Source organism: Hordeum vulgare, chromosome 2H (assembly GCF_904849725.1).
Source record: "Hordeum vulgare subsp. vulgare chromosome 2H, MorexV3_pseudomolecules_assembly, whole genome shotgun sequence".
Lineage (NCBI taxonomy): Eukaryota > Viridiplantae > Streptophyta > Magnoliopsida > Poales > Poaceae > Hordeum > Hordeum vulgare.
In genome coordinates this window covers 167070680-167096722 of record NC_058519.1, presented here as the reverse complement: position 1 = coordinate 167096722, position 26043 = coordinate 167070680, and positions in this window count along the sequence as shown.

Below are 26043 nucleotides of genomic sequence, written 5' to 3'. Positions count from 1 at the left end.
TTAGAACCATTTTAAGGGTAGGGGCGCTTGTCGTTATATGGCTGCTATGGCTGAGTAGAAATGCAAGGTTTTTAACGATAAAAAATATTCTCGTCTGCAGGTTATCTTTCGATGCACAGGTATTCTCCGTTCGTGGTCCACATTACAACGGATGGAGTTTCGCGACCTTTTTATGGAGGCTTCTGTACAATTGGAGAAAGTGGTGAGGGATATTTTTATCCCACATGGATGGCAGCGTGATCTCCGTATAGGCCCTCCATAGGCGACGACAATTTACTTCTACATGATTGTATTACGTCTGTTGTTGTTTTACTATTTTTTGTTTTTCTAACTGTGGCTATGTGCATCCTAGTTATGTAGAGGCTTGGGTGTAATTCTTAAAACTTTTTAAGTAATAAAATCCCTTTATCAAAAAAAAATTAAAGACGCCACCGGAAATGCAAATGCACAAATTTTGAGTTAACATTCTAGATTTGTTAAGACAATTTTTTTTAGAAACGGAGGCACAAGATTTGCCTCATGTATTAAAAAGGGAGGGAGTAGAGTTTAGAGTTTTACAAGACACCCCAACGACATGGCAATTACTCGTAAGAGATTATAGACCCGAGTTTCTTGGTGCCGGCCACTACCCATAATTTTGCCTCTTCTAGAATGGTCGTAAGAAGCACCGATGGTAGAGAGAATTTGTTTCAAAATATTGTGGCATTCCGTTCATTCCAAATGGTCCAGGAGATGAGCATGGTGAGTGAGGTCATTGCATTCCAATTTGGTCTTCATTTGTCAGTCCGTTTGTCCCACCACTCCATGACAGAATCATCAAGGTGCCATTGGGCGGTATTGATGTGAGGTAGGCCTCGCTTTTAGATGATGGATCTCCACAACCGAAGAGTGTACCGACACTTAAAGAATAGATGTGGCCCCAATTCTTGCTCTCTTTTGCAAAGTTGGCACAGGCCGCAGTTGTCCCAACCGCGCTTCTCCAAACGATCTATCGCCCAAATACGATCTTGGAGACCCAACCAAGCGAAGAATTTCACCTTAGGGGGGCCAGGCCTGCCAAACCATGTGGTCCATGGGAGAGAGTGTCAAGCCCAGCAATTGAGCCTTGTATGTGGAGGCCGCGGAGTAAATCCCTTCATTTGCGTGCTTCCAAATGATATCATCTTCACCCTTCCCATCGAGTTGGAAGACATGCAGTAGAATCCATAGGGTGAGAATTTGGCTAATGTGGCCAACAGTGAAGGCGGTGTTGGTGTTTATTTTGAGTATGCACGCACAATCCTTGAGTGCATCACGAACCTTCCAATGCTTTCTCCTTGAGGCCTCAAAAATTAACGGTGCAATTGTTGGAAATATGCCCTAGAGGAAATAATAAAGTAGTTAATATTATATTTCATGTTTCAAGATAATCTTTTATTGTCCATGCTATAATTGTATTGAATGGAAACACAAATGCATATGTGGATATTAGATAAAACAATGTCCCTAGTGAGCCTCTAGTTGACTAGATCATTGATCAAAGATGGTTAAGGTTTAATGGCCATAGGCAAGTGTTATCAGTTTGTAACGGGATCACATCATGAGGGGAATGATGTGATGGACAAGACCAAAACTATAAATGTAGCATGTGATCGTGTCATTTTGTTGCTATTGTTTTCTGCATGTCAAGTATACGTTCCTATGACCATGAGATCATGTAACTCACTAACACCGGAGGAAACCTTATGTGTATCAAACATCGCAATGTTACTGGGTGATTATAAAGGTGCCTTGCAGGTATCTCCTAAGGTGTCCGTTGAGTTAGCATGGATCAAGACTGGGATTTTTCACTCCGTATGACGGAGAGGTATCTCGGGGCCCACTCGGTAATACAACATCACAAACAATCCTTGCAAGCAATGTCACTAAAGAGTTAGCCACGGGATCTTTTATTATGGAACGAGTAAAGAGACTTGCCGATAACGAGACTAAAATAGGTATAGAGATACCGACGTTGAATCTCGGGCAAGTAACATACCGAAGGACAAAGGGAATATTATACGGTATTAACTGAATCCTTGAGATAGAGGTTCAACCGATAAGATCTTCGTAGAATATGTAGGATCCAATATGGGCATCCAGGTCCCGCTATTGGATATTGACCGGAGAGTGTCTCGGTCATGTCTACATAGTTCTGGAATCCGTAGGGTCTGCACACTTAAGGTTCGTTGACGTTTCGGTATAGTTGAATTAATGATGTTGGTAATCGAATGTTGTTCGGAGTCCCGGATGAGATCCGGACGTCATGAGGGTTTCCGAAATGGTTCGGAAACGATGATTAATATATCGGAATGTTGCATTTGGCTTCCGGAAAGATTTTGGGCATTACCGGTAAAGTACCCGGTGTGACAAATGGGTTCCGGGGTTTTACCGGGAGGGGCCACTCACCCGAGAGAGGACCTAATAAGCCTATGGGTGGTGCACGAGCCCTTAGTGGGCTGGTGAGGCCAGCCCAATAACCTATTTTCGGCCAAAGCAAAAATAAAAAGGAAAAAGGAAAAAATAGGAAGGAGGTGGACAAGTGGGAAGGGAGTCCTCCACCAAACCGAATTGGAGGAGCACTTCTCCCTCTTGGCTTGGCCGAACCCTCCTACTTTGAGTAGGAGGCAAGGCAACCATCCCTCTTGTTCCACCTATATATATAGTGGAGGTTTGAGAGGCTTTTTGCACCCCAAGACATAGTGCAGCCCTCTCTCCCTCCACCACTTCATGACACCTCGTAGTTAGTTCGATACGGCACGACGAAGCCATGCCGGAGTAGCTCCATCACCATCACCGCCACGTTGTCGTGCTGCCGGAGAATTCAGCTACCTCTTCGTCTCTCTTGTTGGATCAAGAAGGCAGAGATCGTCATCGAGCTGTACGTGTGTTCAACTCATAGGTGTCATCCACTCGGTACTAGATCGGGACGGAGTTCGTGGGACGCTTGCGATTCGGATCATGAAGACGCTCGACTAAATCAACCGCGTTTTTTAATGCTTCCCGCTTAGCGATCTACAAGGGTATGTGGATCCGATCTCCCCTCTCGTAGATGATCATCACCATGATAGGTCTTTCGTGTGCGTAGGAAATTTTTTGTTTCCCATGCAACGTTCCCCAACAGTGGTATCAGAGCTAGGTTCATGCGTAAATGATATCTCGAGTGGAACACAAAAGAGTTTGTGGGCGTTGATGTTCAACTTGTCATATGATGTCTACTACACAACCTTCTTCTTACATACTCGTGTTGGGCCTCCAAGCGCAGAGTTTTGTAGGACAATAGCAAGTTTCCCTCAAGTGGATGACCTAAGGTTTATCAATCCGTGGGAGGCGTAGGATGAAGATGATCTCTCTCAAGCAACCCTGGAATCAAATAACAAAGAGTCTCTTGTATCCCCAACACACCCAATACAATGGTAAATTATATATGTGCACTACTTCGGCAAAGAGATGGTGATACAAGTGTAATATGGATGATAGATATAGGTTTTTGTAATCTGAAAATATAAAAACAGCAAGGTAAGAAACAGTAAACAGCGAGCAAAACATTGTATAAATGCTTGGAAACAAGGCCCAGGGTCCATACTTTCACTAGTGCAAGTTCTCCCAACAATACTAACATAGTTGAATCATATATAAATCCCTCACGTGCGACAAACATTTCACTCCAAAGTCACAAATAGCGGAGAACAAACGAAGAAATTATTGTAGGGTACGAAACCACCTCAAAGTTATCTTTTCTGATCAATCTTATGAGTTATCCCTATAAGTGTCAACAGCCCTAGAAATCGTACTAAAATAACACCTTAAGATACACATCAACGAAAACCATAATGTCACCTAGATACTCCAATGTCACCACAAGTACCCATGGGCTTGATTATACGATATGCATCACACAATTTCGGATTCATCATGTTCAATCCAACAGAAAGAACTTCAAAGAGTACCCCAAAGTTTCTACCGGAGAGTCAAGACGACAACATGTGCCTATGCGTAGATTCCCAAGGTCACGGATCCTGCAAGTTGACAACCAAAACATACATCAAGTGGATCAATAGAACACCCCCATTGTGACCATGGATATCCCATCACAATACATACATCAAGTGTTCTCAAATCCTTAAAGACTCAATCTGATAAGAAAACTTCAAAGGGAAAACTCAATTCATCACAAGAAGATAGAGAGGGGGGGAAATCCATATGATTCATCTATATTAATAAAGCTCGCAATACATCAAGATCGTGCCATCTCAAGAACACGAGAGAGAGAGATCAAACACATAGCTACTCGTACATACCCTCAGCCCCGAGGGTGAACTACTCCCTCCTCATCATGGAGACCGTCGGGATGATGAAGATCGCCTCCGGTGATGGTTTACCCCTCTGGCAGGGTGCCAGAACAGGCTCCCAATTGGTTTTTCGTGGCTCTGGAGGCTTGCGGTGGCGGAATTCCCGATCTAGGTTTCTTTCTGCAGGTTTCTTGATTTATAGGAATATTTGGTGTCGGTCTCACGTCAAGGCGGTGCCCGAGGGGCCCACAAGACACGGGCGCGCCCCCTGGCTTGTGACCAGGTGGTGGACCCCCTCCGGTTGATTCTTTCGCCAGTATTTTTTATATTTTTCTAAAATATTCTTTGTAAATTTTCAACTCATTCCGAGAACTTTTATTTCTACACAAAAACAAAACCATGGTAGTTTTGCTGAAAATAGCATCAGTCCAGGTTAGTTCTAATCAAATCATATAAAATTATTTTAAACATGGTGTGAATACTTCATAAATTATAGATACGTTGGAGACGTATCAGCATCCTCAAGCTTAATTCCTGCTCGTCCTCGAGTAGGTAAATGATAAAATAAATAATTTATGAAGTGTGTATGCTAGCAAGTGCACAAGTTTGATCAATGATACTTCCAATCACTTTTTCTAGTATCAATATAAACCATAAACAGTAGCTCATCTCATAAAACTTCTCATGATCAAGTAACAAGCTATTCACATGTTAAAGTATAGACCAAAAAGTTTCTTGAAAACTAACAAACCATAATCTTAGTCATCAAACAATTGCAATTCATCTTATTTTCAGGAAGGGTCTATGTAAGAGCTTTGATTTAGCAAATTCCACATACTCAACTATAATATAGTCTCCATGGTTATTGACACTCAAAGCATATTTTAAGAACAAATAGCATCCATCGAACACACAGAAAGATAGGGGCTTAATGTTTTGCCTCCCAACTTATTTATCATATAGATAATTGTCAACAATAATAATTCATGATCAAATATATTTGTGTGGGTATATATGTCTAGATCATTCCCCAACACATGACACTTGCTAAGAGAAAAAGGCGAAATATAGGAAGTGGTGAAGATCAACGTGACTCTTGCATAAAGGTAACTACTAGAAAGTAAAAGATAGGCCCTTTGTAGAGGGAAGCATTGATTTTCAAAGGTGCCAGAGGTCGAGCTTTTAAAACAGAGATGAATAATAATTTTGAGCAGTATGCTTTCATGGTGAACATAACAACCGAGAGATCTCGGTATCTTCCATGCTAGATACATTATAGGTGGTTCCCAAATAGAATGGTAAAGTTTTTACTCCCCCTCTACCAATCAATCACACTCCATGGCGAGCCGAATGCATGGGTACCGTCCATACAAACAACAATCCTGGGGGAGTTTTGTTTCATTATATTTTGATTTGATTTTTGAGCATGGAACTGGGCATCCCGAATACCAGCCACTTTCTTGTGAATGATAGTGAATCAACACATATCGTGAGAATAACCCACCTAGCATGGAAGATACTGACAGCCCCTAGTCACTACATGAGAGATTCGGGCATACAAAACAGAATATTATTTCAAGGTTTAGAGTTTGGCACATGCAAATTTACTTGGAACGGCAGGTAAATACCGCATCTAGGTAGGTATGGTGGACTCATATGGAACAACTTTGGGTTTAAGGGTGTTTGGATGCATAGGTAGTATTTCTACTTGGTGCAGAAGTTTTGGCTTGTATGAGGTGGAAGCAAGCACCACATGTTGGAGGATTCATAACAATATAACTTCTATACAAATATACCCAAACATAACTCATTATGTTGTCTTCCTTGTCCAATTTCAACTAATTTACTCAAGTTTGTAAATAATTAATGATCTCACAATCATAGAAGATGTCCAAGATAGTATATTTATATGTGGAATCTCTCTTCCTTCAATATTCTTTCATGAATTGTTCAAGTGGCCAATGCGGTGTTTGCTAACTTTCAATAAATTTTACCACCTATACTTATTATGTGTGAAGTCATTACTCCCCATGGAATAAGTATTTGAAGCATATTTAATTTCATATTTATAATATTCAATTCATTCAACCATTTACTCATAGGATATAAGTGAAGCGCAAGAGTGAATGACAAACTACTCCAAAAAGATATAAGTTAAGATCAATGAGTAGCCAACAATTAAATAGCTATGTGAAGACTATCTCATCTAAGAATTTAAGATCTTAAGTATTTTATTAAAAATCAAGCAAAAGAAAATTAGCACTCCAAGAATAGCACGCATCATGTGAACGAATAAAAATTTAGGCTCAACATAGGCTAACCGATAATTGTTGATAAAGAGAGGTGGGATGCGTAGCATCCCCAAGCTTAGATGCTTGAGACTTCTTTAAATATTTACTTGGGGTGCCTTGGGCATCCCCAAGCTTGAGATTTTGTATCTCGTTCAATCCTCTCATATCAGGGTTTCACCTATTCTCAAAAAACATCATCCACACAAAACTTGAAAAGAACTCGTGACATAGGTTAGTACACATAAGAATAAATCAGCACTTCATGTACTGCCAAGACAAGTTGCACAATAATTTCCAAGCATCATCTACTGTTTACTATCATTTCCACAATATACATCTACCAGTATAGGCTATGGAAACTATAGGATAAGCAGATAACAAAACTATGACAGCAATCTGTCCAAACAGAACAGTCTGTAGAAATTTATGAAAATAGTGTACTTCTGTAACTCAAACAATTATGAAACTTTAGGACCCGATATAAAATTTATAAGCAAACATTGTGTAAAAGTTTCAGAAACTTTTCATGTACCAGTAATATATGAAAATTCAAACACTACAGCACCAGTTTCTGTTTTTACACAGCACACCAATCAAAGCATGCAATGCAAGCATCCTAATGCAATTCTTGGAACTTTTTATTGAAAAAAAAAATTATAAATAAATCATAACAGATAAAAACAAAATAAAATGACTCTCCAAGCAAAACTCATATTATGTGATGAATAAAAATATAGCTCCAAGTAAGATATACTAGTAATGTTGAAGACGAAAGAGGGGATGCCTTCCAGGGCATCCCCAAGCTTAGGCGCTTGAGTCTTCCTTGGATATTACCTTGGGGGTTCCTTGGGAATCCCCAAGCTTAGTTTCTTGTCACTCCTTATTCTCCTCATAATGGTGTCTCACCCAAAACTTGAAAACTTCAATCACACAAAACATAACGGAACTTTGTGAGACGGGTTAAAATATTAAATAATGATCATTCACTTAGGTAGTGTCAAGAAAATATTAATAATTGTTCCCACATGATACCTACTGTATTCTACTATTCCCATAATTTATATCACTGAATATAAGCTATGGGAACACTAAAACAAGCAAACTATGCATGCAAAACAGAATATGGCAAAAACAGAACAGTCTGTGAAGATCTGTAGTGTAACCATACTTCCCTCTCTCTAAAACTTCTAAAGAATTAGAACAATCCAGGAAATTTGTATATGAATCATGTGTCAAACATTCTGATCAAAATCACGTTCCAGTAAATTTAGAAAATTCCTGGATTGAGAGCAAATGTTTCTGTTTTTGCACAGAATCAAGTCAACTATCATCCACACTATCCCAAAGGATTTACTTGGCACTTTATTGAAATAAACGGAATAAAACATTATTACTACAGTAGATTAATCATGTGAACACACAAAAACAGAAAGTAAAAGTGTTGGGTTGTCTCGCAACAAGCGCTTTTCTTTGATGCCTTTTAGCTAGGCATGATGATTTCAATGATGCTCACATAGGAATAATAATTGAAACATGCAAAAGAGCATCATGAATCTCATGACAAGCAGTTTTAAGTCTAATCCACTTCCTATGAATAGCGATTTGTGAGAAAACAATTTATGGGAGCAAGAATCAACTCGCATAGGAAGGCATAACAAGCATAACTTCATGATTTTCAACACATAGAGAGGAAACTTGATATTATTGCAATTCCTACAAGCATATACTCCTCCCTCATAATAATTTTCAGTAGCATCATGAATGAATTCAACAATATAAATATCACATAAAGAATTATCTTCATGATCCACCAGCATAGAAAATGTGTCACTGTCCACATAAGCAATTTTCTTCTCATTCATAATAGTGAGAGCAAACTCAACAAAATAACTAGCATGAGATACTTGATTGACATAACCACTTTGAATATTAAAATTATGATGACAAGTTTCATGGTTACTATCACTCTTTATGGCATACATGTAGTCATAGATAGGAGGCATGCCATCATCATAATAAATTTGCCCATCAAAACTTGGGGGACTAAAAAGATCATCTTCATCAAACATAGCATCCCAAAGCTTGTAGCTTTGCATATCATTAGCATCATGAAAATTCAAGGAATTCATACTAAAAACATTGCAATCATGCTCATCATACAAATATTTAGTGCCAAACATTTTAATAACTTCTTCTACTAACACTTGTGATAGAGGCGAAGTTGTCCCTCTCTTTCGATGAGATCGTGGGTATCGTTTTGGTAGAATAGACTTTGACGATCCGACTACGAACGTGTGAGGACGTCGCGCCTTAGAAATCGCTAAACCAACTCCGAGAGGTTATTGACCACGCCGGAGCACGATCAACCTAACCAGGAAGGTCTATTTCCTGCACGCAAACGAATAACAAGCAAGAAACTAAGATGCAATCAAGATATTGCGAATATAAGAGGAAAGCTTTATTGATGAAGGTGGGGATCTATGAGGCCTTTGTCTGGTCGTAGAACACAAACAAAGAACGCGAAGTTTCAGCTATGGCGAACTTGTAATCTAAAAAAACCCAAGTCTAAACGGTGCCCTAAGGTCTGTATATATGAGGGAATAGAGAGGCAACTTTGTGACCCTTGGAGGAGGGGTCCGAAAACAGCCCTAAACTCGGTTTCCCCCACACATACGAACTCTAAAAATAGCCTATATTATGGTATTTCGAAGTACATGGGCCTGGCCCAAAAATAAGGTGGCGCAACACCTAGAATAGCCTATGGATGAAATTTATAAAGTGGCGTCTTCAATATTTCGTCCAAAGCCTTCATGCTCTCCTTATGGTGGCTTTAAAGTGTGAAAATCACCAGTGGAAGCTCCATTGTTCTCTCCCGCGCGTGCACCTTCTTCTCCATGCTTGATCCCGCTCCAACGGATATCCTTCTTGTCCATGCTAGGTCGTTCATTCATAAGCACAACAAAAGTATCTAACTTAGGCAGCATCATATGTTCATGAACATTAGAAGTATTCCCAAGAAACGAAAGTACCTGGTAATTCAATTGGCATGCACGAGCTCTATGTTGGGGAACATTGCATGGGAAAAATAAAATTCCTACGCACACGAAGACCTATCATGATGATGTCCATCTATGAGAGGAGATTAGATCTACTTACCCTTTTAGATCGCTAAGCGGGAACCGTTAAGAAACGCGGATGATGTAGTGGTACAGCTTCGTGATTCAAATCACTGTCGTCCCATGATCCATTCCGATCTAGCGTCGAACGGACGACACCTCCGCGTTTAGCACACGTACAGCTCGATGACGATCTCGGCCTTCTTGATCCAGCAAGAGACACAGAGAAGTAGATGAGTTCTCCGGCAGCATGACGGCGCTCCAGTGGTGGTGATGATCTACTCCTGCAGGGCTCCGCCCGAGCTCAACAGAAATCCGATCTAGAGGCAAAACTATGTGGAATAGGTTTGAGTTGCACGTGGCAAAGTTGTGTCTCAAAAACACTAAAACCACCAGTATATATAGGAGGAGGGGAGGGGCTAGCCTTGGGGCACAAGGGCCCCAAGGGTGCGTCGGCCGAAGGGTGGAGGAGGACTCCTCCTCCAATTCGGTTTGGGAAGGAGGACTCCTCCTCTTCCATCCCACCTCCCTCTTTCCTTTTTTTCTTCTTTACTTTGGTATTTTTACTTGTGGCGCCATAGCCCTCTTGGGCTGGCTCCACCAGCCCACTAAGGACTTGGTGCGCCACCCTAAGGCCATGGGCTCACTTCCGGGTGGGTGGGGCCCTCTCGGTAAACACCCGGAACCCATTCGTCACTCCCCGTACACTGCCGGAAATGCCCAAAACTTTCCGGTGACCAAATGAAACAATCCTATATATCAATCTTCGTTTATGGACCATTGCGGAAACCCTCGTGACATCTGTGATCTCATCCGGGACTCCAAACAACATTCGGTAACCACACATATAACTCAACTATACTAAAACATCATCGAACCTTAACTGTAAAGACCCTGTGGGTTCGAGAACTATGCGGACATGACCCAAGACACCCCTCGGTCAATATCGAATAGCGGGACCTGGATGCCCATATTGGATCCTACATATTCTCCGGAGATCTTATCGGTTGAACCTTAGTGTCAAGGATTCATATAATCCCGTATGTCATTCCCTTTGTCCTTCGGTATGTTACTTACCCAAGATTCGATAGTCGGTATCCGCATACCTATTTCAATCTCGTTACTGGCAAGTCTCTTTACTCGTTCCGTAATACAAGATCCCATGACTTAGACTTAGTCACATTGCTTGCAAGGCTTGTTTGTGATGTTGTATTACCGAGTGGGCCCCGAGATACCTCTCCGTCACACGGAGTGACAAATCCCAGTCTTGATCCATACTAACTCAACGGACACATTCAGAGATACCTGTAGAGCACCTTTATAGTCAGCCAGTTATGTTGCGACGTTTGATACACACAAGGTATTCCTCCGGTGCCAGTGAGTTATATGATCTCATGGTCATAGGAACAAATACTTGACACGCAGAAAACAATAGCAACAGAATGACACGATCACATGCTACGTTCATAATTTGGGTCTAGTCCATCACATGATTCTCCTAATGATGTGATTCAGTTATCAAGTGACAACACTTGCACATAGTCAGAAAACCTTGACTATCCTAGATCAACTGGCTAGCCAACTAGAGGCTTGCTAGGGACATTGTTTTGTCAATGTATCCACACATGTATCTATGTTTTCATTCAATACAATTGTAGCATGGATAATAAACGATTATCTTGAAACAGGAAATATAATAATAACTATTTTATCATTGCCTCTAGGGCATATTTCCAACAGTCTCCCACTTGCACTAGAGTCAATAATCTAGTCCTCACATCGCCATGTGATTTACATTGTAATAAATCAAACACACATACAGTTCTGGTGTTGATCATGTTTTGCCCGTGGAAGAGGTTTACTCAGCGGATCTCCTACATTCAGATCCGTGTGCACTTCTTCTCCTTCGACGTAGTCGCGGATGAGGTTGAAGCGTCGTTTGATATGCCTAGTCTTCTTGTGAAACCTTGGTTCCTTTGCTAAAGCAATGGCACCAGTGTTGTCACAGAACAGAGTTATTGGATTTAGTGCGCTCGGCACAACTCCAAGATCCATCATGAACTGATTCATCCAGACACCCTCGTTAGCTCCCTCCGAGGCAGCCATGTACTCCGCTTCACATGTAGAATCTGCTATGACACTTTGCATGGAACTGCACCAGCTTACCGCACCCCCATTAAGAATAAATATGTATCCGGTTTGCGACTTAGAGTCATTCGGATCAGTGTCAAAGCTTGCATCGACGTAACCCTTTACGACGAGCTCTTCGTCACCTCCATAAACGAGAAACATTTCCTTAGTCCTTTTCAGGTACTTCAGAATATTCTTGACCGCCGTCCGGTGATCCACTCCTGGATTACTTTGAAACCTGCCTGCCATACTTATGGCCAAGCTGACGTCTGGTCTAGTGCACAGCATTGCATACCTGATAGAACCTATGGCTGAAGCATAGGGGAGGGAACTCATTTATTCTCTATCTTCCGCAGTTGTTGGGCACTAAGTCTTACTCAATTTTATACCTTGTAACACTCGCAAGAACCCCTTCTTGGATTGTTCCATTTTGAACTTCTTCAAAACTTTATCAAGGTATGTGCTTTGTGAAAGTCCTATCAGGCGTCTCGATCTATCCCTATAGATCTTAATGCCTAGAATGTAAGCAGCTTCTCCTAGGTCCTTCATAGAGAAAATTTTATTCAAGTAATCCTTTACGCTCTCCAAAAACTTCACGTTGTTTCGAATCAGCAATATGTCATCCACATATAATATTAGAAATGCCACAGAGCTCCCACTCACTTTCTTGTAAATACAAGATTCTCCAACCACTTGTATAAACCCAAGTGCTTTGATCACCTCATCAAAGCGCTTATTCCAACTCCGAGATGCTTGCACCAGTCCATAAATGGATCGCTGGAGCTTGCCTACTTTCTTAGCATTCTTTGGATCGACAAAACCTTTGGGTTGCATCATATACAACTCTTCCTTAAGAAAACCGTTAAGGAACGCCGTTTTGACATCCATCTGCCAGATTTCATAATCGAAAAATGCAGCTATTGCTAACATGATTCAGATGGACTTAAGCATCGCTACCGGTGAGAGCGTCTCATCGTAGTCAACTCCTTGAACTTGTGAAAAACCCTTTGCCACAAGTGAAGCTTTATAAACGGTCACATTACCGTCCGCGTCCGTCTTCTTCTTAAAGATCCATTTGTTCTGAATAGCGTTGCGGCCTTCAGGTAATACTTCCAAAGTACACACTTTGTTTTCATAAATAGATCCTATCTCGGACTTCATGGCCTCCAGCCATTTGTTGGAATCCGGGCCCACCATTGCTTCTTCATAACTCGCATGTTCATTGTTGTCTAACAACATGATAGATAAGAGAGGATTACCGTACCACTCAGGAGCAGTACGTGATCTTTTCGACCTCTAAGGTCCGATTGGAACTTGATCCGAAGTTTCGTGATCATCATCATTAACTTCCTAATCAACCAGCGTCGCTTAGGCAGAGGTTTCCCCTTGCCCTGCGCCACCATCCAGAGGGATTAGAGGTTCGACAACCTCATCAAGTTTTATCTTCCTCCCACTCAATTCTTTCGAGAGAAACTCCTTCTCAAGAAAAGCTCCGTTCTTTGCAACAAACACTTTGCTCTCGGATTTGAGATAGAAGGTGTACCCAACTGTCTCCTTTGGGTAACCTATGAAGACGCACTTTTCCGCTTTTGGTTCCAGCTTTTCAGGCTGAAGTTTTTTGACATAAGCATCACATCCCCAAGCTTTAAGAAACGACAACTTTGGTCTTTTCCATACCACAGTTCGTATGGTGTTGTCTCAATGGATTTTGATGGTGCCCTATTTAAAGTGAATGCAGTTGTCTCTAATGCATAACCCCAAAATGATAACGGCAAATCGGTAAGAGACATCATAGATCGCACCAGTTCTAACAAAGTACGATTACGACATTCGGACACACCATTACGATGTGGTGTTCCAGGCGGTGTCAACTGTGAAACAATTCCACATTGTCTTAAGTGAGGACCAAACTCAAAACTCAGATATTCACCCCCGCGATCAGAACGTAGGAACTTGATCTTTTTGTTACGATGATTTTCAACTTCACTCTGAAATTGCTTGAACTTCTCAAACATTTCAGACTTGTGCTTCATCAAGTAGAAATATCCATACCTACTCAAATCATCAGTGAGAGAAAATAACGATATCCGCCGCGCGCCTCTGCACTCATCGGACCGCACACATCGGTATGTATGATCTCCAACAAGTCACTTGCAGGCTCCATTGTTCCGGAGAGCGGAGTCTTAGTCATCTTGCCCATGAGGTATGGTTCGCATGTGTCAAGTGATTCAAAATCAAGTGACTCCAAAAGCCCTTCGGAATGGAGTTTCTTCATGCGCCTTACACCAATACGACCTAAGCACCAGTGCCACAAAAACATGGCGCTATCATTGTTAACTCTACATCTTTTGGTCTCAATTTTATGTATATGTGTATCATCGCTATCAAGATTCAATATGAACAATCCTCTCACATTGGGTGCATGACCATAAAAGATATTACTCATAGAAATAGAACAACCATTATTCTCTAACTTAAACGAGTAACCATCTCGCAATAAACAAGATCCAGATATAATGGTCATGCTTAACGCAGGCACTAAATAACAATTATTTAAGTTCATAACTAATCCTGATGGTAACTGAAGTGAGATTGTGCCGACGGTGATTGCATCAACCTTGGAACCATTTCCCACGTGCATCGTCACTTCATCCTTCGCCAACCTTCGTTTATTCCGCAGTTCCTGCTTCGAGTTGCAAATATGAGCAACAGAACCGGTATCGAATACCCACGCACTACTACGAGAGTTGGTTAAGTACACATCAATAACATGTATATCAAATATACCTGATTTTTCCTTGGCTGCCTTCTTATCAGCCAAATACTTGGGGCAGTTGCGCTTCCAGTGACCCAGTCCCTTGCAATAATAACACTCTGTTTGAGGCTTAGGTCCAGCCTTGGGTTTCTAAGTCGGATTGGCAACTGGCTTGCCGCTCTTCTTGGAGTTACCATTCTTGCCTTTGACGTTTCTCTTGAAACCAGTGGTCTTATTGACCATCAACACTTGATGCTCTTTCCAGAGTTCTGACTCTGCGACTTTCAGCATCGCGAATAACTCGCCGGGTGACTTGTTCGTCCCTTGCATGTTACAGTTCAACACAAAACTCTTATAGCTAGGTGGCAGTGATTGAAGAATTCTGTCAGTGATAGCCTTTTGCGGGAATTCAATCCCCAGCTCAGCTAGACGGTTTGAGTACCCACATATTTTGAGCACATGTTCACTGACAGATGAATTCTCCTCCATCTTGCAAGCATAGAATTTATCGAAGGTCTCATACCTCTCGATCCGGGCATTCTTCTGAAAGATAAAATTCAACTCATGGAACATCTCATATGCTCCATGACGCTCAAAGCGACGTTGAAGTCCCGGCTCTAAGCCGTGCAAGACTGCACATTCAACTACTGAGTAGTCCTCCTTACGTGTTAACCATGCGTTCAAAACATCTTGGCTAGACGTAGCGGGTGGTTCATCTCCTAGCACAGAATTAAGGACATGATCCTTCTTCCCAGCTTGCAGGAGCAACTTTAGATTACGAGCCCAGTCTACAAAGTTGCTTCCATCATCTTTCAACTTAGCTTTCTCTAGGAACGTATTAAAATCCAGAGTGACTGTCGTGTGAGCCATTGATCTACAACACAAATTTTGCAAAGTGGACTTAGACTATATTTAAGATAATTAGAGTTTAGCTAATCAAATTACTGATAAACTCCCATCAAAAAGTACATCTCTCTAGTCATTTGAGTGGTACATGATCCAAATTCACTAACTCAAGTCCGACCATCACGTGAGTTGAGAATAGTTTCAGTGGTAAGCATCTCTATGCTCATCATATCAACTATACGATTCATGTTTGACCTTTCGGTCTCATGTGTTCCGAGGCCATGTCTGCACATGCTAGGCTCATCAAGTTTAACCCGAGTGTTCCGCGTGTGCAACTGTTTTGCACCTGTTGTATGTGAACGTTGAGTCTATCACACCCGATCATCACGTGGTGTCTCGAAACGACGAACTGTCGCAACGGTGCACCGTCGGGGAGAACACAATTTCATCTTGAAATTTTAGTGAGAGATCACCTTATAATGCTACCGTCATTCTAAGCAAAATAAGGTGCATAAAAGGATTAACATCACATGCAATTCATAAGTGACATGATATGGCCATCATCTTGTGCTTCTTGATATCCATCACCAAAGCACCGGCATGATCTTCTTTTCACCGGCGCCACACCATGATCTCCATCATCATGCCGCCATCGAGGTTGTCATGCTACCTATGCTATTACTACTAAAGCTACGACCTAGCAATATACTAAACGCATCTGCAAACACAAACGTTAGTTTAAAGACAACCCTATGGCTCTTGCCGGTTGCCGTAGCATCGACGTGCAAGTCGATATTAACTATTACAACAAGATCATCTCATACATCCAATATATCACATCACGTCATTGGCCATATCATATCACAAGCATACCCTGCAAAAACAAGTTAGACATCTTCTAATTTGTTGTTGCATGTTTTACATGGCTGCTATGGGTATCTAGTATGATCGCATCTTACTTACGCAAAAACCAAAACGGAGATGTGCAAATTGCTATTTAACCTCTCTCCAAGGACCGCCTCGGTCAAAACCAATTCAACTAAATTTGAAGAAACAGGCACCCGCCAGTCATCTTTATGCAACGAGTTGCATGTTAGTCGATGAAACCAGTCTCTCGTAAGCGTACGAGTAATGTCGGTCTGGGCCGCTTCAATCCAACAATACCGCCGAATCGAGAAAAGACTAAGGAGGGAAGCAAATCGAACATCAATGTCCACAAAACATTTTGTGTTCTACTCGAGATAACATCTACGCATGAACCTAGCTCATGAAGCCACTGTTGGTGAACGTTGCATGGGAAACAAAAAAAATCCTACGCACACGAAGACCTATCATGGTGATGTCCATCTACGAGAGGAGATTAGATCTACGTACCCTTGTAGATCGCTAAGCGGAAAGCGTTAAGAAACGTGGTTGATGTAGTGCTACAGCTTCGTGATTCAAATCACCATCCTCCCACGATCCGTTCCGATCTAGCGCCGAACGGACGGCACCTCCGCGTTCAGCACACGTACATCTCGATGACGATCTCGGCCTTCTTGATCTATCAAGAGAGACGGAGAAGTAGATGAGTTCTCCGGCAGTGTGACGGCACTCCGGTGGTGGTGATGATCTACTCCTGCAGGGCTCCGCCCGAGCTCCGCAGAAATACGATCTAGAGGCAAAACTATGTCGAATAGGTTTGAGTTGCACGTGGCAAAGTTGTGTCTCAAAAACCCTAAAACCACCAGTATATATATATAGGAGGAGGGGAGGGGCTAGCCTTGGGGCATAAGGACCCCAAGGGTGCGCCGACTGAAGGGTGGAGGAGGACTCCTCCTCCAATTCGGTTTGGGAAGGAGGAGTCCTCCTCTTCCTTGCCACCTCCCTCTTTCCATTTTTTTCTTTCCTTTGGTATTTTTACTTGTGGCGCCATAGTCCTCTTGGGCTGGCTCCACCATCCCACTAAGGACTTTGTGCGCCACCCTAAGGCCATGGGCTCACTCCCGGGTGGGTGGGCCCCTCCCGGTAAACACCCGAAACCCATTCGTCACTCCCGGTATACTGCCGGAAATGCCTGAAACTTTCTGGTGACCAAATGAAACCATCCTATATATCAATCTTCATTTCCGGACCATTCCGAAAACACTCATGACGTCCGTGATCTCATCCGGGACTTCGAACAACATTCGGTAACCACACATATAACTCAACTATACTAAAACATCATCGAACCTTAAGTGTGTAGACCCTGCGGGTACGAGAACTATGCAGACATGACCCGTGACACCCATCGGTCAATATCCAATAGCGGGACCTGGATGCCCATATTGGATATTACATCATTGAACCTCAGTGTCAAGGATTCATATAATCCCGTATGTCATTCCCTTTGTCCTTTGGTATGTTACTTTCCCGAGATTCGATCGTCGGTATCCGCATACCTATTTCAATATCGTTACCGGCAAGTCTCTTTACTCGTTCTGTAATACAAGATCTCGTGACTTACACTTAGTCACATTGCTTGCAAGGCTTGTTTGTGATGTTGTATTACCGAGTGGGCCCCGAGATACCTCTCCGTCACACGGAGTGACAAATCCCAGTCTTGATCCATACTAACTCAACGGACACCTTCGGAGATACCTGTAGATCACCTTTATAGTCACCCAGTTACGTTGCGACGTTTGATACACACAAGGTATTCCTCCGGTGCTAGTGAGTTATATGATCTCATGGTCATAGGAACAAATACTTGACACGCAGAAAACAATAGCAACAAAATGACACGATCACATGCTACGTTCATAATTTGGATCTAGTCCATCACATGATTCTCCTAATGATGTGATCCTGTTATCAAGTGACAACACTTGCACATAGTCAGAAAACCTTGACTATCCTTGATCAACTGGATAGCCAACTAGAGGCTTGCTAGGGACATTGTTTTTTCTATGTATCCACACATGTATCTATGTTTTCATTCAATACAATTATAGCATGGATAATAAACGATTATCTTGAAAAAGGAAATATAATAATAACTATTTTATCATTGCCTCTAGGGCATATTTCCAACACTCTAGTAACTGGTCTAGTATGTATAGTAGCTGGGGCTGTGGGTGTAACAATGGTGTTGATGTCCTCATCATCCTCCCCTTCTTGAACTAAAGTCGTCCTCGACGGAACCTCATCTTCCTCACCCAAAGATGGCTTCAAATCTGCAATGTTAAAAGTGGGACTAGCCCCAAAATCTGCAGACAGCTCAAGTCTATATGCATTATCATTTATTTTCTCTAACACTTTAAAAGGACCATCAGCACGTGGCATTAACTTTGACTTGCGCAAATCAGGAAACGTATCCTTACGCAAATGCAACCGAACAAGATCTCGAGGTGCAAAGACAACATGTTTTCTACCCTTATCTCCAGCAAGTTTATATTTAGCATTCATGCATTCAATGTTTTCCTTAGTTAACTCATGCATCTTTAATATCAAATCAGCACGTTCTTTAGCATCAAAATTAACCTTCTCCGAAGATGGAAGAGGTAAGAGATCAATAGGTGCACGAGGTAGGAAACCATACACAACTTTGAAAGGACACATCTTTGTAGTAGAATGCATCGAACGATTATAAGCAAATTCAATATGAGGCAGGCATTCTTCCCATAGTTTTAGATTGTTCTTCAAAACAGCCCTAAGCATAGTAGACAAAGATCTATTGACTACTTCAGTTTGTCCATCAGTTTGGGGGTGACATGTAGTACTAAAAAGCAATTTGGTCCCCAACTTAGCCCATAAACATCGCTATAAGTGGCTAAGAAATTTAGCATCACAATGTGAAACAATCGTATTTGGCACACCATGCAAGAGAATAATTTCACGAAAGAACAAATCAGCCTCATTAGTGACATCATCACGTTTATGACATGGTATAAAGTGTGCCGTTTTTGAAAATCTGTCCGCGACAAAAAATATGATATCCCTCCCCTTCTTTGTTCGAGGTAAACCTAATACAAAGTCCATAGATATATCCTCCCCAGGAACACTTGGTACAGGCAGAGGCATATATAAACCATGAGGATTGAGTCGTGACTTAGCTTTTTGACATGTCGTGCAGCGAGCAACAAAACGCTCAACATCCCGTCGCATCTTTGGCCAAAAGAAATGGGTAGCAAGTACGTCCTCCGTCTTCTTTACGCCAAAGTGTCCCATCAATCCTCCTCCATGCGCCTCATGTAACAAAAAAAGACGAACGGAGCTAGCTGGAATGCATAGCTTGTTAGTACGAAACACAAATACATTATTAATGATGAACTTGTTCCATGTTCTCCCTTCGTTATAATTCTCAAACACGTCTTTGAAATCAGCATCATGCAAATATTGATCTTCGATTGTCTCCAAACCAAATATTTTAAAGTCAAGTTGTGAAAGCATAGTATAACGACGAGACAAAGCATCAGCAATAACATTTTGTTTACCCTTCGTGTCTTTAATGACGTACGGGAAAGTCTCAATGAATTCAACCCATTTAGCATGTCTACGGTTCAGTTTTTCTTGACTTCTAATATGTTTCAAAGATTCATGATCAGAATGTATGACAAATTCTTTGGGCCATAAATAATTTTGCCATGTTTCCAAAGTCCAAACAAGAGCATATAATTCCTTATCATAAGTAGAATAATTCAGACTAGGCCCACTTAATTTTTCAGAAAAGTATGCAAAAGGTTTACCATCTTGTAATAAAACACCTCCTAATCCAATTCCACTAGCATCACATTCAATCTCGAAAGTCTTATTAAAATCAAGAAGTTGGAGTAAAGGAGCATGTGTTAACTTATCTTTCAAAACCGTGAAGGCTTCTTCCTGTGCGGTACCCCAAGAATAAGGCACTTCCTTCTTTGTAAGCTCATTGAGAGGTGCACCAATGGTGCTGAAATCTCTCACAAAACGCCTATAAAACTCGGCGAGTCCAAGGAAACTCCTCACTTGTGTGACCGTTTTGGGTTGCGGCCAACTCTCAATAGCTTCAGTCTTGGCTTTATCAACTTCAATTCCCTATGGAGTAACAACATAGCCAAGAAAAGATACTCGGTCTGTGCAAAAGGTGCACTTCCCAAGGTTACCAAACAAACGTGCATCACGTAGAGCAATAAAAACAGCACACAAATGATCCAAGTGTTCCTCCAAAGATCTACTATAAATCATTATATCATCAAAGTAGCCTACCACAAATCATCCAATGAAAGCACGTAAAACCTCATTCATTAATCTCATGCAAGTGCTAGGTGCATTAGTCAACCCAAAAGGCATAACTAACCACTCGTATAATCCAAACTTAGTTTTAAATGTTGTTTTCCATTCATCTCCCAATTTCATGTGAATTTGATGGTATCCAGTACGCAAATCAACTTTGGAGAAAATTGTAGAGCCACTTAATTCATCAAGCATATAATCTAGCCTAGGAATAGGATGACGATAACGAATAGTAATATTATTAATGCCTCTACAATCAACACACATACGCGATGTACCATCCTTTTTCAGCACTAGAATAATAGGAACAACACATGGACTAAGAGATTCATGTATATAACCTTTGTCGAGCAGCTCCTGTACTTGACGCGTAATCTCCTTCGTCTCCTATGGATTGGTACGGTATGGTGCATGGTTGGGAAGCGATGCACCGGGAATTAAGTCAATCTGATGCTCAATCCCTCTAATAGGTGGTAAACCCGGTGGCATGTCTTGTGGAAAGACGTCAGCGAACTCCTGCAGAATGTTAATGACAGCAGGAGGCAAAGAGGGTGGCATGTCCTCAAATGAAAATAATACCTCTTTGCATACGAAAGCATAGCAAACAGAGGTAGTCATATCCAAAGCAGTAATATCAGATTTACTGGCAAGTAAACAACCACTCTTCAGTTTTATTTCAGAGGTAACACTAGATGATGATTAAGTAGGCTTATTGTGGTGCTCAAATTCCTTTGCTACAATCTGATTTTCACTCTTATGTAGGTCATGTTTTGCTTTACTAGCTCTAGCAATGTCATCTTTCATAATATGTTCAGGAAACATAGGAAGCAAAGTTATATTTTGATCCTTATGAATAAGAGTATAATGATTTGTTCTACCATGGTGTACAGAATTTTTATCAAATTGCCATGGTCTACCAAGTAAAACGGAGCATGCTTGCATGGTTACCACATCACAATCAACAAAATCAGATTATGTAGCAATGCTAAAATGCACACGAACAATACGTGTTACCTTAACCTTGCCACTGTTGTTGAACCAGTGGATATAATAAGGATGAGGATGTGGCATGGTGGTGAGAGACAACTTCTCCACCATCTCCATGCTAGCTAAGTTGTTGCAACTCCCTCCATTGATGATGACGCGAATAGAACGTTCCTTTACAACTCCCTTTGTATGGAACAAGTTGTTCCTCTGATTTTGCTCAGCTTGTGTTACCTGCACACTTAAAACACGTTGAGCAACAAAGCCTTCATACCTGTTAGCGTAGTCAGCAACCATGTAGTGTGTCTCTTGTTCAGTATCATCGACACCCCGTTCTTCACTTGCAATAAGAGCCAGAGTCTCCTTGTCATAATCACTAGCAGAATCATATCCACCATCCTCATTAATAATGATCACGCACTTGGATGGGCACTCCCTCGCATAATGACCTCCACCCTTGCAACTACGACAAATAACCTCATGTGTTTTCCCTCTGGATGCCATGGATGAAGAAGAGCTCTGTCCAGGCACGGAAGGTGTGCTATTGGCGAAGGGAGGGGCATGGATCTGTTTCCTGGTATCTCTCGTGGAATTGGCGGTGCTGATGTAGAAGGACGTGTGGAAGTAGATGTGGTTCGTGGCGTCCCGGAGGAATTGCGACCTGCAGAAAATTAGTTCTCGCCAAGGTCTGTCGATCCTGCACTTCACGTTCAGCTTTGCAAGCAAGATGGAATAAACGAGTGATAGTGTTATAATCCTTATATTCTAGAATAGTTTGAATATCTCTATTTAATCCACCCATAAAACATGCAAGAATAGCTTCATTGTCCTCAACAATACCACATCTAATCATTCCAGTTTGTAATTCCTAACAATATTCTTCTACGGACTTTTTTCCTTGTCTTAAACGCTGTAAGTTTTGAAGTAATTCACGTTGATAATATGGTGGAACCCAATGAGTATGCATAGCAGTTTCCAAAGAATCCCAAGTAGTTGGAATATTAGCATGATGTGTTCGACAATATTCAGACCACCAAACACAAGCAAAACCGGTGAAAGAACAAACAGCAGCAGCAACACGTCTATCTTCAGGAAATTGCAAGCATGTAAAACGTTGCTCTATTTATAACTCCCAAGTAAGATATATGTCAGGAACATATCGACCATCAAAAGTAGGAATATTCAATTTAAGTTTAGGGAGATGGTCATGATCCCGTACCTGAGGGTGTGGTGCATCCCTACCATTGTGATTGTATCCATGTGGACGACCGGCGGCTTGTCGTGGTGGTTGTTGTTCCTGGTGCTGAACTGGAGCAACCTCTCCCTCATCATCGTAATCACCATCATAATCCTCATTCTGCTCAGCCACACAAACCTCGGTAGTAGCAGCAGCAGGACCAGCAATAGCAGTAGGAGCAACAACACCAAAATTCTGCACTTGGCCCACAGGCACACGTCGCGCTCGTAGCCGTTGTTGTGGTTGTGGTTGAAGAGGGACAGAAGCTGCAGTCGGTGGTGGTAAACGGGCAAGCACCTCATTGAACTTGGCGTTCATCTTGGTGTCAAATTTCTTCTCCATACCTTCGAGCTTGTCCATGGCCTCTCCAAAGGTGGTCACGAAATCCTGTACCTGGTCAGACATCATTTGCTGAAATTTATCATGGAGCTCCCGGTTGGTCAGGTTCTCCGAGTTGATCTCCTCGTAGCGTGATCCTGGCATGGTTAGCAGCAATAGGAACACAGAAGAATATGAACCTACAGACTACTAGGAAGTGGTGGTGGTGGTGGTGGTGTGTCACAAATCCGTCAAGCAAATCTCAATTTCTTACCAATTCTTACCTAGAAGCAGGTGGTGATCGGTAACCGATGTAGTCAAAACTCTCAAAGCTTGGATGGAGCGATTGCCACGTGGTGTCAAACACACGATGTAGATGTATTGTAACAACTAAGATGCGGCCTTTTCCTTATTTGGGAGCGAGGCCTCAAAAGGGGAAGGAGGCGCATCTACGCGTTTCGCAAGCAAGATAATCATAAAAATACAATAACTGAAAGAGTGACAAGTAGGGCATACACTTGCCATCTGATATAGAACATAGTCATACAGTCATACCGTCACACATTATTCAGAACATGGAATGGTCCAGCTACGGACAAGATAAACAGTAAAGCTATGATATCCCGCATGCTGGCCCCACGATCACGACCACGACCTCTAGTCCTCGGGATAAGTCACGTACAACCTGTTGTTGTCCTCATCGAACTCCCACTTCAGTTGGCTGTCATCGAGAACTCCTGCATCAATGGTACATGTACATGTGGGTGTTTGTAGTAAACCGTGAGCCACGAGGACTCAACAATCCTATGACCTTGGTATCGAATCTAACTGAGTTAAATGGGTGAGGAAGGTTGAGTGTATGAGTTTGCAGCAACCTAAGCTTTTATGGTGGCTATCTTATGATGAACAAAGTTATCATATGTGGACTACGCAAGACGGTCGATAACTAGTTTGATCACTAAGTGATCCTGAACACCTACTTACGTCATTCATAACCCCACCTTGTTCTCGATCAGTGAAGGAGCTCTGAAAGAGACAGTCACGGTTACGCACTCGGTTGGCAAGTTTTATTAGAATTACTTTAAGTTGTCTAGAACCGGATGTTAACAAAATATCCAACTTTGCCACATAACCGCGGGCACAACTTTCCGAAAGATTAAACCCTGCAGGGGTGCTCCAACTAGTCCATCACAAATTACCACAGGCCGCATAGTAATCCTCTACCACGAAACTCGTGATCTCGTCGGATTCCTTGGAGGAAAACCTCAACTCTGAGAAGACCCAAAGTATCACCGAAATCCCAATGTGCAAGATATATCGCTAAGGTAAGATAAATATGGCAAGACCTACCGACGTGTCAACGATCCCGATAGGAGCCGCGTATCTCGTTCTCAGGACACGACCGGATGAGCGCAGCGTACAGCGGCCTGATAGATATCTCTGAGTTGCCCCGGGTTGGCCCCGCAGACGACTCTAGTTTGGACCAACACTCATGAGAAGCACTGGCCTGGGGGTTGATTAGATCCTTGGGGTAGCTATTCACTATGCTTATTATTAATTTATTAGCAAATTAATACCAAAGTTGGGTCCTGCCAGACAAGTCTTATCACTATACGATTTATCGAGGGGGTCCCCATAACAACCCCGAACGTGTTAGGAGCGCTCAATTATGGAATAAAACACCGGTAGCCGAAACTAAGGCAGCAACAACGGAACAAATCACCCGGCAAAAGGCTAGGCCTTCCGTTATTTACCAAGAATATAGGTGCATTAATTAAATAGAAGATAATATGATGATATCAAATTGCCCGTGTTATCACATGGACCAGTTGGCATCTGCAACTAGCAACGCTATCAATTAGTGGTTGAGCAAGCCTACTTAGCCAAACAATATTTGCTAGGAGGGGAGGTGTTTGAGGCTTCATGGCAATGTTTGTTAGCCTATATATCATGTGGTAGGCAGCAGAGTGATCCTGCAATCTCTGGTGTTAGCTAGACGAATGCTTATGACAACAAACCTTCCCCGGCAACGGCGCCAGAAAAATGTTGATCCTGCAATCTCTGGCGTTAGCTAGACAAATGCTTATGACAACAAACCTTCTCCTGTAACGGCACCAGAATAATGCTGAAAGCACTCCCCGGTAATGAGACTAGAAGAATGTTGTTGATGGCCCACCAGCGCGTGGGTTCGCAGCAGTTTTCGAGGGTAGAGTATTCGACCCAATTTGTTGATAAGCCAGTCAGGAGGTGAGAGTATACTCTCGAGTATTAGCAGCTGAATTTGTCGGATTCAACCACACCTGAAAGATTATCATCTGCAATCACAGTAGTAACAGCAAAGTAATATGATAACAACGGTGTCAGAAACGATGTGTTGACGGCAGACTATTCCTAACGATTGTATCAATGGCGCCTTCATTGCCGCGTTGACGGAAGTTGTTAATTCCCGTCAACGGTAGGTGAATCAACAGTGTAGCAGGTAGTAGTAGTGTAACGAGCAATAGCAGTGGCAAGGAACAGCAGTAGTGACAGCAGTAGCAAGTAGCAATAGTAGCAAGCGACAGTAGTAGCAACAGTAGCAGCAGTAGCAGCACAGCAAGACAACTAACAGCAGTAGCAACAGTAGTAGCAGCAGCAGAGCAAGACAAGTAACAGCAGTAGTAGCAACAGTAGTAGCAGCAGCAGAGCAAAGCAAGTAACAGCAGTAGGACAAACTCGTAGGCAATGGGTCGGTGATTTGTTTGGATGATATTCATCATGCAACAGTTATAACACGGAGAGATAAGTGGCTAGCTCCCGTTCGTCAATGTGATGTAGGCATGCA